The 15550-nt window shown below is 36.1% G+C and overlaps 1 pseudogene; it reads right to left on the bottom strand.

The window, feature by feature from the left end:
- Nucleotides 1–9135: 9135 nt before the first annotated feature.
- LOC125866175 (UDP-glycosyltransferase 75C1-like) lies at nt 9136–9853 on the bottom strand (annotated as a pseudogene).
- Between the last annotated feature and the right edge of the window lie 5697 nt (nt 9854–15550).

The raw sequence follows: 15550 nt of genomic DNA, 5'->3' as shown, positions 1-15550 counted from the left end.
TTCCCAAGAACACCCAGAACAATACGAAGAAGGTCGGCATGCTCTTCCTCACTTTTCGAATAGACCAAAATGTCATCAATAAAGACTATAACAAATGAATCAAGAAATGACTTGAACACCTCATTAATTAAACTCATAAAAGAAGCGGGCCCATTAGTCAACCCAAACGACAAAACTAGAAACTCATAGTGCCCATACTGGATTCTAAACATCGTCTTGGGCGCATCTCCATTCCTAATCTTTAACTGATGGTAACCAAACCTTAGATCAATCTTAGAGAAAACTGATGCACCTTACAATTGGTCAAAAAGAACATCTATTCGAGGCAGTGAGTACTTGTTTCGAATGGTGACCCTATTCAATTACCGGTAATCTATACACATCTTCATAGTACCATCAATTTTCTTAACAAACAAGACTGGAGCACTCCACGGGGAAGCACTAGGATGAATAAATCATTTATCAAGAAGTTCTTGGATTTGAGCCTTAAGCTCTCTTAGTTCTGCTGGAGCCATGCGATATGGAGGGATAGAAATGGGGCGGGTGCCACGTTCCAAATCAATGCGGAAAACTATATCACTATCAGATGGCATACCAGGCAAATTAGTAGGAAATACTTCTCTATATGCTGACACCGCATGAATAGACTCAATGGAAGGAGACTCAACCTCAACATCCAAAACATGAGACAAATAAGCTAAACAACACTGTCCTACCAGTTTCCTAGCCCGAATGGAGGATATGATCTTAGCTTGCTTTGGCTTGTACACCTCTTTCCCACTCTGACTTTTCCCTTCCCAAAATTTCTAGAGTCACAAACTTAGTATTACAATTAAGCACAACATAATAGGGGGACAACCAAGTCATGCCTAAGATTATATCAAAGTCTGAAATCAGCAAATCATCCCAAGTCTGAAAACCCATAACAAAATAGGACAAGCACGATAGATAGGGGTGACTATGACATTTGGAAGATGGATGGGGGATCAAGTATATCACAAATCACAACAAATTTTGAGGTAAATGGCACAAACACATAACAATAAGTAGAACCCGGAACAAATAACACATTAGCCATCCTGTCACAGACAACAATAGTACCTGTGATCATTACGTCAGACGCATCCGCATCGGTCTTGCCTAGAAAGGCATACCACTGAGCCCTGTCATCATAACGGGTGACTTCCCTATCTAGTTGCATTGTATCGAGGCATGCATTACCATTTCCCCTAACTCCGCAGCCTCACTGATTTCCTCTTTGCCCACCTTGTGGACGACCTCTACCATTATTACCATTTCCCGCAGGTACCATTTCTCTAGTCTACTGCTGTGCGGAATCCATCATGTACGGGTGGGGATAATCTCTCCTTATATTCTTAGGTTCATCATAGTTATAGCAAGTACGATCAAAAGATGGCCTACTGCTCGCTGAAGGTGCGGTTCCCTGGAGTAATTACCTGTAGAAGCAGACATAGCTGACTGAATTGGCCGGGCTGCAAGTGTTGGCCTCCCTGAACCTCTGGTGTAAGATCCCTGAAAGTTGCCTGAATTGTTGGCCTTCTTAGCCAATGCCTTAGCCTGACCGTCTCTCCTCACCCCCTCCACTTTCTTTACAAAATCTGTTACCTTGTTGATGCTTTTCCCTACATAGGTCATAAGAACGGACAATACATGCAACTCAGAATTTAGTCCCTTAACAAATAGACAAATCCTCTCTTCCTTGGTAGTCACCAATTGCATAAAATGTTTAGACAAAGCATGGAACTTGGCCTCATAAGCAGCAACATACACACCACCTTGCGCCAAAACCATGAACTCATCCTTCTTACGATCTCTCAAAGTTCGAGGCACATACTTCTCCAAGAATAGAGCATTAAACTAGGTCCAAGTGAGTGGCGGTAAAACTGAAAATCTGCATTCCACATAAGCTCTCAACCATTGCTTATCCTCACTTTGAAGCTGTAAAGTCACAAACTCATCTCCATGCTGATGGACAATTCCCAACTTATGATGCCTCTCATAGAAATCTAGGATAAACTCATAGGCATCCTCTCTCTCAGAACAATGAAACACAGGCGGTTTCAATTTCAAAACCTTAGTCAACATCTCACACTCATTACTCGTCATAACAGGACCCAACAAAGGATTGAACAAAGCATGATTACCTATAATTACACCCACCTTGGGGACAATAATAGCAATAAGGGGATTGACGGGAGCTTGAGTTGCTTGAATAGAAAGAAGCACTCCCGGACCAACTAATCCTTTCAAGAATGACATAATATGTTGAGCTAACACTGGGTCTAAGGTAGGAATACCTATAGTCTCAGCTTGCACCTCTTCCTCTTATCCAACATTTTCCTCATTCTCAACCTTTATATTCTCCTCTACCTTTTCATGATGCACAGGAGTAGCCTCATTTCTGGGAGCATTCTCAACTGGTGCTCCATCCCTAGTAGATGCCACCATTCCTCATCCTCTACCTCTAGCTCTTCCTCTACCCCTGCCTCGATCGCGACCTCTTGCTGCAGATTCCTCAGAAGGAGCGTTGACGGGAGCTACGGGCCTAACGTCGTTGAACCTAGTATTAATCATCTGCGGATAGAAGAGTGGAGAAGGTTATATACCTATTTGAATCATCAGATACCAATTGGAATCGAGTTATATCATGAAAGGAGACAAGAGAAAACAGAGAGATCTCCTAAAGTCCTATAGCCTCTAGAAGAAATGTACAAATGTCACTGTACCATTTCATAAGACTCTACTAGACCCATTTAGGTACATAGAGATAAATGAATCTAGGCTCTGATACCATCTTGTCACGACCCAGACCATCGTGATTGGCACCCAAACTAACCCTCTGGTGGGAAAACCATTACTACAACCCAAACTAAACAACTCAATGAAAAACTAAGGCATTTAATCTCACTGAAGCAGGTTTAAATGCTAAGGAAAAGTAATAGTGAGTTCCCATAAACTCCAAACAAAAGTCTAATCAAAACAAATGCGGAATAATACCTATAACCTGAAAGTTAATGTACCAAAACATCTAAAGTTCAACAAGTCTAAGAAAATGGGTACAATCCAGTTAAGCATAAGATAATCCTAATGTACTAGTCTAAGTCTGAAATGTTGACATAAATGAAGAGAGAACTCATGGCAGCTCGAAAGAACTGGCATACCCTTGAATTCGATCGAGCACTGATCTTCTAAGCGAGGTTTGTCAATAGGCGCTTGAAGATGCCCTGTACTCAACAAAGAAAGAGAAAGTGTAGTATCAGTACACAACCACAGTGTACTGGTAGGATCACACGACTCTCCCACTAAGTGCAACATACATAAGCCATTACAAAATAATAATAACATGCATACACCGAACATATACAATATCAATATCATTTACGAATAACGCTCAATTTCACAATTCTCAATTTACACAATTATGTTATTTCAATGGTCCTCTAATGGAACCCACACTCAAATGTTAGTGTAGCGGTACGTGGTACCTGTTCCAAGAGCGTGTCAGATCGTGACACCCATTCCAATATTTTTGCTGATACGTGGCAACCGATCCTAGTTAATGTGTCAAAACGCAACACCCGATCCATTAAAAACTCCAAAATCACAATCGCTAGTATATTCTTATAATCATACAGTCAAGTCATGATTCATGGCACTCAATTATCCGTCTATCCTCATTTACTATTAGTGTGATCGATAATGCAAAATTCACATACATACATGTATCATAATGAAGTAAGGACAAACATATATCACACAACATGAAATCACAACAAACACCTACCTCAAATAAAGCTTGAATCCCCTAAGAAACTTGATTCTACCCTTTTCGGATTCTTTTTGCTTTTTCTTGGTCTGCAAACAATCATAATAGTGAGAGGATCAATAAACAACACCTAATTACCCAGATTATAAACAATAATATCAATCCTAGGTTAAACCCTTGATCCCCAAACCCAGATTAAGGATTTTTCCACCATAATTTCAAGATCAAAACCCTCCACCATCGAGAATTACCCACTAGTTTACATTCTACGGATCAAAAAAATGGATTCGGGGAGTTAAAACCTTACCTTTAGCCTTAAGAATGGTGAAAAATGGTCAAGAACTTGCCTGGTGTCGTCTCATAGCTCTCAAAGTTGAAAGTGCAGAATATAATGTTCTTGGAGTTTATTTTCGACTTAAGTCGCGTCTGTCCCGCCACAGTGGTCTTCACCCCGCTACATTGGCCTTGACCTGGCGGGAAAATCCCTCCTTAGCGGATTGCACAGAAACATTGAGCAAATTTAAGAATTCCAAATCCCCATTTCACAACACACCTTCAACCCATGACACTCAGAAACTACATGTTCATGCTAAGATTAGTTTCGGTAGTTCTACTCTCCCGAATTGAATTCCCTAAAGTCGTACGGTTTCCTTAACGTCTTAACTATCTAATCATGTGATCAACATCATAATTAGATCACCCAATTGTTACCAGATTTCTGTAGACCTTACTGACTCTGATTTCATACAAATCTGGACTAGTTTGGGAAATTCTAAGTTATTACGAAAAAGTTTTCCAGCCTAAAATTTTTCTCCATTGGCTTTTCTATAACTACGGGAACCGATCGTTACACTTTAGGCCTTATAAAAAATGGAGCTTAAAGGTTTATGGAATTGAAAAATAGATGTCCACCGAGGTTGTATGGAATAGAATGAAGGGCTAGTATTCTTGTGGGAAGAAGGACAAATCGGGCCCTTAGCCATAGAGATGGTACCTCAGTTTCTATGCTCTACAAAGTCAAATTTCATCCACAATGAGTACGAAAACAACTAACAAAAGGGTGTTTCGAAACTTCCACTTGCGAGCACTAACTCACTATCTTCCCCTGCTTTTCAAGTTAATCTTTGCAACTCAACTTGTCCTCCATTTATCCCCGTCATGCCCTTCCATAATCACCTATAAAAATGGCTCCCACATTTCAACAACCCTAGACCAATCTCCTCCATCAATTGACTTGATATCTCGGAGTAACTACCAAATGATATGTAGACAACTGATCCCTTATCCTTTAAGTTCAACCAATCCATATAATTCGTCGAACTAATCTCAATCATATCAGCTCGAAAACTATTATCATACTTTTTTTAAGGGATTAAAGGCCCAATCTTACCGTAGTCCCATTCCTCCAAGCATCAAAATGTCCACAAAAACTTTTGAATTTTCTTCAGTATTCAACATTTCAATTTGTCTTTTAATATACTTAACTGCCCAATTTTTACGCTCAATGTTATCAAACACAAAAGAAGGAACATCAATTGGACTAAGTGGTGTCAAACATGGTAACTTTATTGTTTTATCCTTATCATCACAGTTTTTAAAATATTCAGAATAATCTATGAATCTGTAATAGTAAACACTAAAAACTGTGGTTGGTTGGATAAAAAAATAATGTAGATGGGATATTGATTCTTTTTGCCACTAATTCAGTCCTTTCCATAATAATACTGACGGCATGTGAAAAAAAGGGGTACCTCTATTTGCATTTGATTGGATTAAATTGAATATAACTTCTGACCAATGAGACTTTATAGAAAAATAGAACAAATGGAACTCATCAATTGAACTTCATTAGAATTTTACATCATAACCATCAGAGAAAGGAAAACGACTTATTTCGTCCACGTTTGAGTGTTTTTTTTTACTTTTACTAAAACCAGATAGACTTGTGGTTAAAGTGTCTTCAACACCTAAATTGTTTAATAGTCTAGAAAATTGAAAACATTGATTAATTTATCCTTGGCCTGAGAATAGTGCTATAAGAACATGAGATTTTTCATTTTTCAAAATTTTCATGTTTTGAGTAGTGAAAAGAGGGTTATTTATGAAGGAAATTGAGGATTTTGGAAAGGAGAACTTTGTAAAGGAGAAATCTTTTTTGAACTAGCTTGGTTACAACTGAATAAGGTAACACATACTTACACTACTATATAGATGGTTTTAGATTAAAAAAATCTAAAATTTTTATCATATTCATTAAACATCTACCTTAAATATTTAAGTTTTGAGATTATATAAATTTTATTAAATAAAAATATATCAAAAGATATTTTACTAAAACTTTTTTGATGTTCCAAGAAGTATTTGGAATTCTTTGGTATACAAAGAATCGACTTTATTATTAACCAAAAAATAACACAAGAAATGTGTGAGTACTTTAGACTAATAAGATAGCAAATAGTATGCTTTATTATTAGATATAACGTAGTAACGACCCAGACCGTCGTTATTTAAGATAAACAAAAATTTGGGAAATTTTTGGGCCATTGTCCAGCCAGAGCGGGCCAGTTGCCGCTAGGGCGGCGGTGCCAGGGCGGAGTAAGTTGGTGCCAGAGTGGGATAGGAGAGACAGAATGCAAATAACGCAAAATTCTATTTTTTCCTTCTTCCTAAAATACCAAAATTAGTCGTAAAACACCCTAGAAACCCTCAGAAAGCTGCTCTAAGCTCGGGAAGGAAGAAAAAGGAGATTTCTAGTGTGAGGATGGTGATATCTTGCAAATTCTTGGCCAAATTCACCGTCATGAAGCCCGGAAAATAGGAATCGAAGTCAATAACTCTGTGTAGCTGCTTGGAGCCCAGGTTGGCTAGGTTTTATGAATTTAGTAGTTATAAATCTGTGTTCAGCGCGTAATATATGTAAATCAACGGTATAATTATGCGTAGGCCCTCGTGCATTGAACAAAATATGGCTAAATCTTAGGAAGAAGCCTTAGATGATGATCTAGGGTTAGGTGATGGTTGTGATCCTATGATTGTGTGATGTATGTTTGTTCTTGCTTCATTATGATACATACGTGTATGTGAATGTTGCATTATTGATCACACCTGTAGCAAAGGAGATAGAGGGATGATGAATACCATGATCATGACTAAAATGTATGAACTTAAGAAAATACTTGTGATTGTGATTGTGATTGTGGTGTGTTGAATGAATCGGTTGCCACGTTTCGACATAACTTACTTGGATCGGTTGCCACGTTCCGGCATAATTATGGGATCGGTTGCCATGTTCTGGCATAATCATTGCATCGGGTACCACCTTCCGATATGCTAACAGTTTGGGTTTGGGTTCCATGAGAGGACCAATGATTTGATATAACTGTGATGATTGAGAATTGTGAAATTGATCCTTGTTCGTAATAATAATGATATTGTGATTCCCTGGAGTGATTATATGTTTATGAGGACTTATATCTGACTGTTCTTTGGTGTCGAGTGAACTTGTTGCGTATCGTGTTGTCGAATAAATTTGAAAGGCCAAGGGTTCAAGGGTCGAATAATTGATAGCAAGGGTTGTTGATGTGTTGCAAGGGTGAAAAGTAGGGATAGTGTACGTGAAGTAAGTGCTTAGGCAGATTTCACTTTGGAGAAATGGATTTGTGTTTAGTGGTTAGAAAGCTTGACTTAAGGTACTATGTGGCCATGGCTGAGTAATATGAAGAGAAAGTAAGGGTATGACATGAGTGGTTAGTCGGAATGTTGTAATTCTATGTGGGGACTTTTCTATATGCTAGAATGGTTAGGCTATGATCAAGAACCTAGTAAGTAGGTTGACCGAGAGGGTGGTTAGTAGTAAGGGTATTAGTGTAACCCCGAGGTATTTCAAAAAAGAGTATAGGTGGAGAAGCGAGTGGTTGATTTCATGATCTTACTAGTTGGTTTCTTATGTTACGTGGTGGGCATCGGGTTGACCGATGATGCCTACCAGCACGTGTGTTTTGTACTGATACTACTCTTGCTTTGTCTTTTGACATAGTCTAAATGCAGGTTGGTGATGTTTTATTAGGTAAAGACGAAGAAATTCTCTAGCAGCTTCTATCTTTCCTTCCGCATGGTGGGAGTTGTGTCTTTATTTATTATGTCCAGTGGTACTCTTAGTAGCTCTTGTACCTTTTTAGACTAGATCCTTGGGGTGTTTATTACTTTACAACTCTTAACCAAAATTGTGTTAAAGGAATTCTAATTATAAAATATCGCTAGTACACTTTATTTTCGTTTTATTTAATTTTCTGCATGTTTTTAATTATTGGGATACGAGGGTTCTCCTACTTAGGTGGTAGTACGTAGGTACCCGCACGGCCCGATGGGTTGGGTCGTGACAAACATGTGCTAACAAATTAGAATTACAAAAGCATGACATAAGTACATGTTCGATTATAAATTTATTTTTTAAGAAAATAAGGGATAATGCATAAGTACCCCTCCTGAACTATGATCGAAATTCTAGTGACATACCTTAAATTAATTAGGGTCCTATTATCCCTCGAACTCATTTTTCTTATATTCGTGCACATTTTGTACTGACGTGACACCTTCGACCAAATAAGTTTGTTATGTTTGTACACACGTGTCTGTTATGTTTGTACACACGTGTGTAAATAATTGTTTTAAAAAATAATTAAATGTTTTTTAAAACTTTTTATTTATTTATTTTAAAAATAATTCTTTTATATCTTTTTATTTTCTTTATCTTGTATTTAGATTAAGTTAAAACACATGTGAGTTGTTTTTTGAACTTTTCAATTTTTTTTTACCTTCATTCATTGTTTTTCTCTTTTATTTTTCTATTGATTTTATTTACTCTTTTTATTTTCTTTGTCTTTCCTTGTGATTTGATTTAAATTTTTATTACAAAAGTCCTGTATTTAAAAGAAGTTAATTTAGAAAGGATATTAAAATAAGTGAAGAAAATTAAATAAAACATAAAAAATAAAACGTTAAAATTAAAAGACACTTTCATTAATTTTTTCTTTAAAAAAAACATAACGTTCTAAAAAAATTAAAAGTGAAAAGATAAGATATTAATGACAGAAATCTTTTTTAAAAGTTTAAAGTGAGGAAGAAATTAAAATAATTCTTTCATAAACTAAAAAAAATATTTCATTATAAATAATTTTGAAGAAATTCACTATTTATTTAGTTACAGAGAACAAGCTCTTAAAAAAGCCTAAATTGATTACTAGCTGTTTTATTAAAGACATCTATTCATGAGTGATTTAGTACTCATTATGACTAAGTAAAATCTCATTAGCAAAAGCCTTGAGATTCACACTTGATGTGTCAGTTTTCTAAATAGCTTCCTTAGCTAAATCACTCCATTTCTTGGCATTTCTCAATTCTTTTCCTTCTTCACCACCTCCCATCGTGATTGTGATACATCTGTTGAAGTCATCTCTTTCTACGACACTACCTTTGCCGACATTAACTCTAACACCATTCTTCCAAAGATCTTGAATGAGTTTTGCATTACAGAATTGATCGTTCCAAAGCGGACATGCCACGATAGGTACCTCAGATTATGTGCTCTTCAAAGTTGAATTCCATCCACAGTGAGTAAAAAAAACAACCAATAGAAGGGTATTTTAGAACTGGCACTTTCAAGCACCAACTTACTATCTTCCCCTGCTTTTCATGTTCGTCTTTGTAACTCAACTTGTCCTCCATCTTATCCCCGTCTTTTCCTTCCCTAATCACCAATAGAAATGGCCTCCCACATTTCAGCAATCCATGACCAATCTCCTCCATCAACTGACTTGATATTTCGAAGTAACTATCAAATGCTATGTAGATAACTGTTCCCTTATCCTTTGAGTTCAACCAATCCATATAATTCTTTGAACTAATCTCAATCATATCAGCTAGAAAAGTATCATCATCAAGAAATATTAAACGAATTGAAGGTTCTATTCCCACCATAGTCACATGCTTTAAAATTTTCAAAGTATCAAATTCCAAAGCATCAAAAGTGTTAACAAGAACTCTTGGATTTTCTTCGCTATTCAACATTTTAATTAGCCTTTTAATAGACTGAACTGCCCTGTTGCTACTCTCCACTTCATCAAACACAAAAGAAGGAAAACAATTGGATTAAGTTGTGGAAATCCTGGTAATTCTATTATTTTATCCTTAGCATCACAGTTTTTGAAATAATTATAATAGTCTGTGAATCTGTAATAGTAAACATCAAAAACTGTGGCAGCTTGGATCCAAAATAATGTAGATGGAACATTAGTTTTTTTAGCCACTAAACTAACCCATTCCATGATAATAGTGCAAATCACATGTGAAAAAGGGGTACCTTTTTTTGCATTTGATTGGATCAAATTGAAAATGAATTTTGACTCGCGAAACTTTACATAAGAATAGAACAAATGGAACTCATCAACTGAAGTTAACTCAAATTTTCCATCATAGCCATCAAAAAGGAGAAAAGCTTAATCATTCAACATTTGAGAGTTTTTTTATTTTACTGAAAGCTGATAGGCTTGTGGTTAAAGTGACTCCAATGCCTAAATTGATTAATTGTTTAAAAAATTGAAGACATGAACTAATTTTACCTTTGCCTGGCAATAAAGCTATAAAAACATGAGACTTTTAATTCTTCAAAATTTTCATGTTTTGGGTAGTGAAAAGAAAAGTATCCATGAATGAGAATGAGGATTTTGGGCAGGAGAACTTTATTATTGAATAAAGCGTTTTTGAACTAGCTTGGTTACAACTGATTAAGATCACACAGATTTATACTAGTAAATAGATAGTTCTAGATATAAATTGTTTTTTGAAAATTTATCATATTCTTTAAATATTTAACTTAAATATTAAGTTTGGAATTATATAAATATTTAATTAATAAAACAGTTTCAAAATATATTTTACTAAAATTTCTAGAAGCTCCAAGAAGTATCTGTATTTATTGTTGTTCCAAGGATAAAAATTATTATTCAGCAAAATATTAAACTGGAAATGCATGAATACTTTAGAGTAAAGTAACAAAAAAATTATAATGATAGCAAGTAGTATGTTTTATTATCAAATATAATGTGTGCTGACAATTTAGTAATACAAAAGCATGCTATTTTTATTTTTCCAAGAATCATCATTATTATTCAGTAAAAAAATGCATGAGTACTTTAGTCTACGAAAAAATATAATGATATCAAATAGTATGTTTTATTATAAGATATAATTCGTGCCAACATATTAAATATATAAAAGCATGACATATTTAATGTTTCGAGAATCATCATAATTATTCAGTAAAAAATCGTGAGAAATGCATGAGTACTTTAGTTTAAGAAACTAAAAAAAAACATAATAATAGTAAGTAGTATGTTTTATTATCATTTATATCGTGTGCTAGCAAATTAGAGATACAAAAACATGACATTTTTGTTGTTCCAAGAATCATATTTATCATTCACTAAAAATGACGCAAGAAATGCAAGAGTATATAATACTTTAGACTAAGAAACCAAAAAAATAATAATTGTAAGTAGTATGTATTATTATCATATATATCTTGTACTAACAAATTTAAGGTACAAATGCATGACATATGTACATATTCGATTGTAAATTATTATTTTTTTAAAAAAATTATCAGAAACATGGTAACATAATTTAATATTAGAATATAAAGAACTAAGCAGGTGAATTTGTTTTTATATAATTCAACATATAATACATGTATATTACCTATTTGCGTTATAATTTTTCTACAAGGAGTGTAATTTTTTTTATTGCCTTTAAGCTTTCAACAATTTGAAATAATCAAACAAGGAAATGTCGGTACTGTTCATTTTTCCTATGTAATCTAAGGAAGCAAAAAATTCAAGCGATGAGTGATATTGATGTTTCACTAAACTTTTAGATATATTCAATATTTTTAAAAATTCCCCTCATATGTCGGGTTGATTATTTTTCTTGTTTCAAATACATGAAATTAAAGTTTACGGTGAAAGTACTCGAGCATAATATTTTTGTCTACTCTAATGTCGAACTATGTGAATGTATATCTAATCTAAAAATTTAACTTTTAGAGAAGTCACACTTTCGTATAATTAATTATATATTATGATACTGCTTAGTTCGAGAAAAGAAAAGATAGATATTGATTAAATACATTATATATTTTTTTATGTTGAACTAGTTTTATTTGGTGAAATAGACATGAATGCTCTTATAGTTGGCATAACCTTTTCACCAACTTTAATAAATAAAATAACAAAATCCTGTAAAAAAAAAAAAATCATTCCTGGTAAAATAACAAGGTCCATTCACTTTGAATATTCAATTTTATTTGCCTTGTATCACTTAAAATATATTTTCTACTGATCATAATAATGTATCACCTTCACACTCTTTAGAAATTTTCAGTCCTTCAAACTCGTTCTTAAACATCTGCATACTTATGAAATGGAATATAGTGTAGTTAAAGGGTATTTTCATAATGGTTTTTGACAAATTATCAGGTGCGCTTTATGCCTCCAACCACCGCATCTCTCCACACAAAATTTTATAATTTAACCGTACCTTTCATCCTGACCTATTGTTTTCTTTTCTTCTTTATTATTCTATTCTACATACATGCATTCTCTCATGTTCTTCTACTCTCTAATTGCTTGAGTTTTCTATTTCGAATTGCAAGTTAGCCATAACATCAATATTTCTTGATTATTCAAGTTTGAATTATTTTTGACATAATGGTTATGATTTATGCATATTGGGTTTTGATTCAGGTATGATGTGAGTAAAAATAGAACTCTACAATGTATTAATGCTAGGGCTTGAAAAAATAATTTTTTATTTGCATGACTTTCATTTAGTTTGATTAATTAGGGTTTTGAAATTGTGATTTTCATTTACTTTGTCTTTGTTTTTCATAATATAATCATGACTTGGTGTTGATGGTTATATGATTGAAAGATGTTTTTTTTGGAATTTTAATTTCTTTGGCTCAAAGAAAGATACATAAATAGTTTAGGAATCAATTAAATACATCAAAGATTTTTTACCGAATTAATTTCATTAGGAGAAATAGACATCAATACTTTTATAATATAATTTGCATAATCTTTCACCAACCTTAATTATAAACTGCAAAAACAAAATTGTGTAAAGAATTTCATCCCTAATAAAATGATATTTAACATTTCTCGTTGAAATGCCCATTTGAAAAGGATAAATATATAAGAGAAATTATTGATGTGATGTAGAGTTTAAATTGAACACATTTTTAATTTAAATAGTTTTTAACATGGCAATAATATTTTTTATATTATCTTTCATATGAGATTTGTTTTTTTTAATTGTAGTCACAAGGGCTAGATTTTTATTAATAATCAAACAAACAATACGGTTAAAGCAAAAAAAAAAAAAACCTAAAGGGACTGGTCTAATTGGATCAGTCCATACAAATTTTATTTATCTTAAATGAGACAAAATTAGCTCAAAATCCAATATGACAGGTAGAAAGCAATTTTATGTACTAAATTAGGAAACTTGCATAGTCTTTTCTTTGATTATCTATGTTTTTTCCACCCTACCTTTTACTCTTCGACGATGTCGGTATCTTGTTTGCAACATTCTTCGTTCATAATGTTTTGTCACGACCCGATTTCTCAAGTCATGATGGCACCTACTATAACCCACCAGTAGGTAAGCCAACCCGTAACCCGGAACAACAAGTAATGGGTCTGAGGGTAGAAATCAAACAAGAGTAGGCAAATAACAATATAAACAGGCGGACGCAAACCAAAAACTTATATACAAATAAAGATCCCTCCCAGAACCTGGAAGTCACTAGTACAGAGCTACTACAAAATGAGTACAAGTCCCAAAACTGGACAACAGAGACTGGACTGTCTCGAAGGGAAGAAGACAAGTCTATATATACAGATGGAGACCGAAATAGTACAGAACGCCGTGTGCTCACCCCCGTCTCCAGATAAGTCTACTCCAAGCTCGATCAACGCTGGCTACTAGTGCTCGGACCTGCATCACAAAATAGATGCAGAGCGTAGCATGAGTACCAAAACAACAGGTACCCAGTAGGCATCATCGGCCGACTGAGCAAGATAAGCAAAAGTAAACTGAAATGCAAATAAAGGGTCACATCAAGTGCAAAGAGTAGTAAATGGGGGGTATGTACACGAGCGTACAGGCAACAAAGACAAGCAATCTAACTAACTCCGCCGGGCTCCCATAAACCCGACGGGTACGCTCGTGCACAATAAAAGAAACCACCTGCACGGACCCCCATAAGCCCGGCAGATGGACTGACAGTTGAAGTAAAATAATGGAGCTAGAAGGTCTATCACAATATTACCAATTTCCGGACTTGTAACTGAACCATTCCCAATCATATTCCAAGATCTCATTACGTCCCGGACTTTAACCGGAATCTCTCCAACCTCCAAAACCTCAACCTACAGATGAGAGTAATCAAGACTAAACTGAAGCTTTAGTGAGGAATTGGGAATACACCACGTGCAAGCTGGACCACGGACTCGAACCGGGTACTATAGCTAATGAGTCAACCTATATGGGCTGGACCACGGACTCGAACCGGGTGCTGTAGCCAAAGGTCGGGCACGGGTGGGCTGGACCACGGACTCGAACCGGGTGCTGTAGCTGAAATCAGATCACAGGTAAGCTGGACCACGGACTCGAACCGGGTACTGTAGCTAAGCCTGGACATAAGTGAGCTGGACCACGGACTCTAACCGGGTGCTGTAGCTAAAACCAGATCACAGGTAAGCTGGACCACGGACTCGAACCGGGTACTGTAGCTAAGCCTGGACATAAATGAGCTGGACCACGGACTCTAACCGGGTACTGTAGCTGAAACCAGATCACAGGTAAGCTGGACCACGGACTCGAACCGGGTACTGTAGCTAAGCCTGGACATAAATGAGCTGGACCACGGACTCTAACCGGGTACTGTAGCTGAAACCAGATCACAGGTAAGCTGGACCACGGACTCGAACCGGGTACTGTAGCTAAGCCTGGACATAAATGAGCTGGACCACGGACTCTAACCGGGTACTGTAGCTGAAACCAGATCACAGGTAAGCTGGACCACGGACTCGAACCGGGTACTGTAGCTAAGCCTGGACATAAATGAGCTGGACCACGGACTCTAACCGGGTACTGTAGCTGAAACCAGATCACAGGTAAGCTGGACCACGGACTCGAACCGGGTACTGTAGCTAAGCCTGGACATAAATGAGCTGGACCACGGACTCTAACCGGGTACTGTAGCTGAAACCAGATCACAGGTAAGCTGGACCACGGACTCGAACCGGGTACTGTAGCTAAGCCTGGACATAAATGAGCTGGACCACGGACTCTAACCGGGTACTGTAGCTGAAACCAGATCACAGGTAAGCTGGACCACGGACTCGAACCGGGTACTGTAGCTAAGCCTGGACATAAATGAGCTGGACCACGGACTCTAACCGGGTACTGTAGCTGAAACCAGATCACAGGTAAGCTGGACCACGGACTCGAACCGGGTACTGTAGCTAAACCTGGAATAAGTAAGCTGGACCACGGACTCTAACCGGGTACTGTAGCTAAGAATCAATATCCAACCATCCGTCGCGGGAAATATCACCAAACCGATTACCATAAATAATCCTTTTAGTCCGACCCTCATATACCCCAAATCGCCGAGGAAGTATCCAATAATGAGTAAGCTAG

Source organism: Solanum stenotomum, chromosome 5, assembly GCF_019186545.1.
Source record: "Solanum stenotomum isolate F172 chromosome 5, ASM1918654v1, whole genome shotgun sequence".
Lineage (NCBI taxonomy): Eukaryota > Viridiplantae > Streptophyta > Magnoliopsida > Solanales > Solanaceae > Solanum > Solanum stenotomum.
Note: the sequence above shows the minus strand (reverse complement) of the source record. Positions and strands in the feature narration are given on the sequence as shown.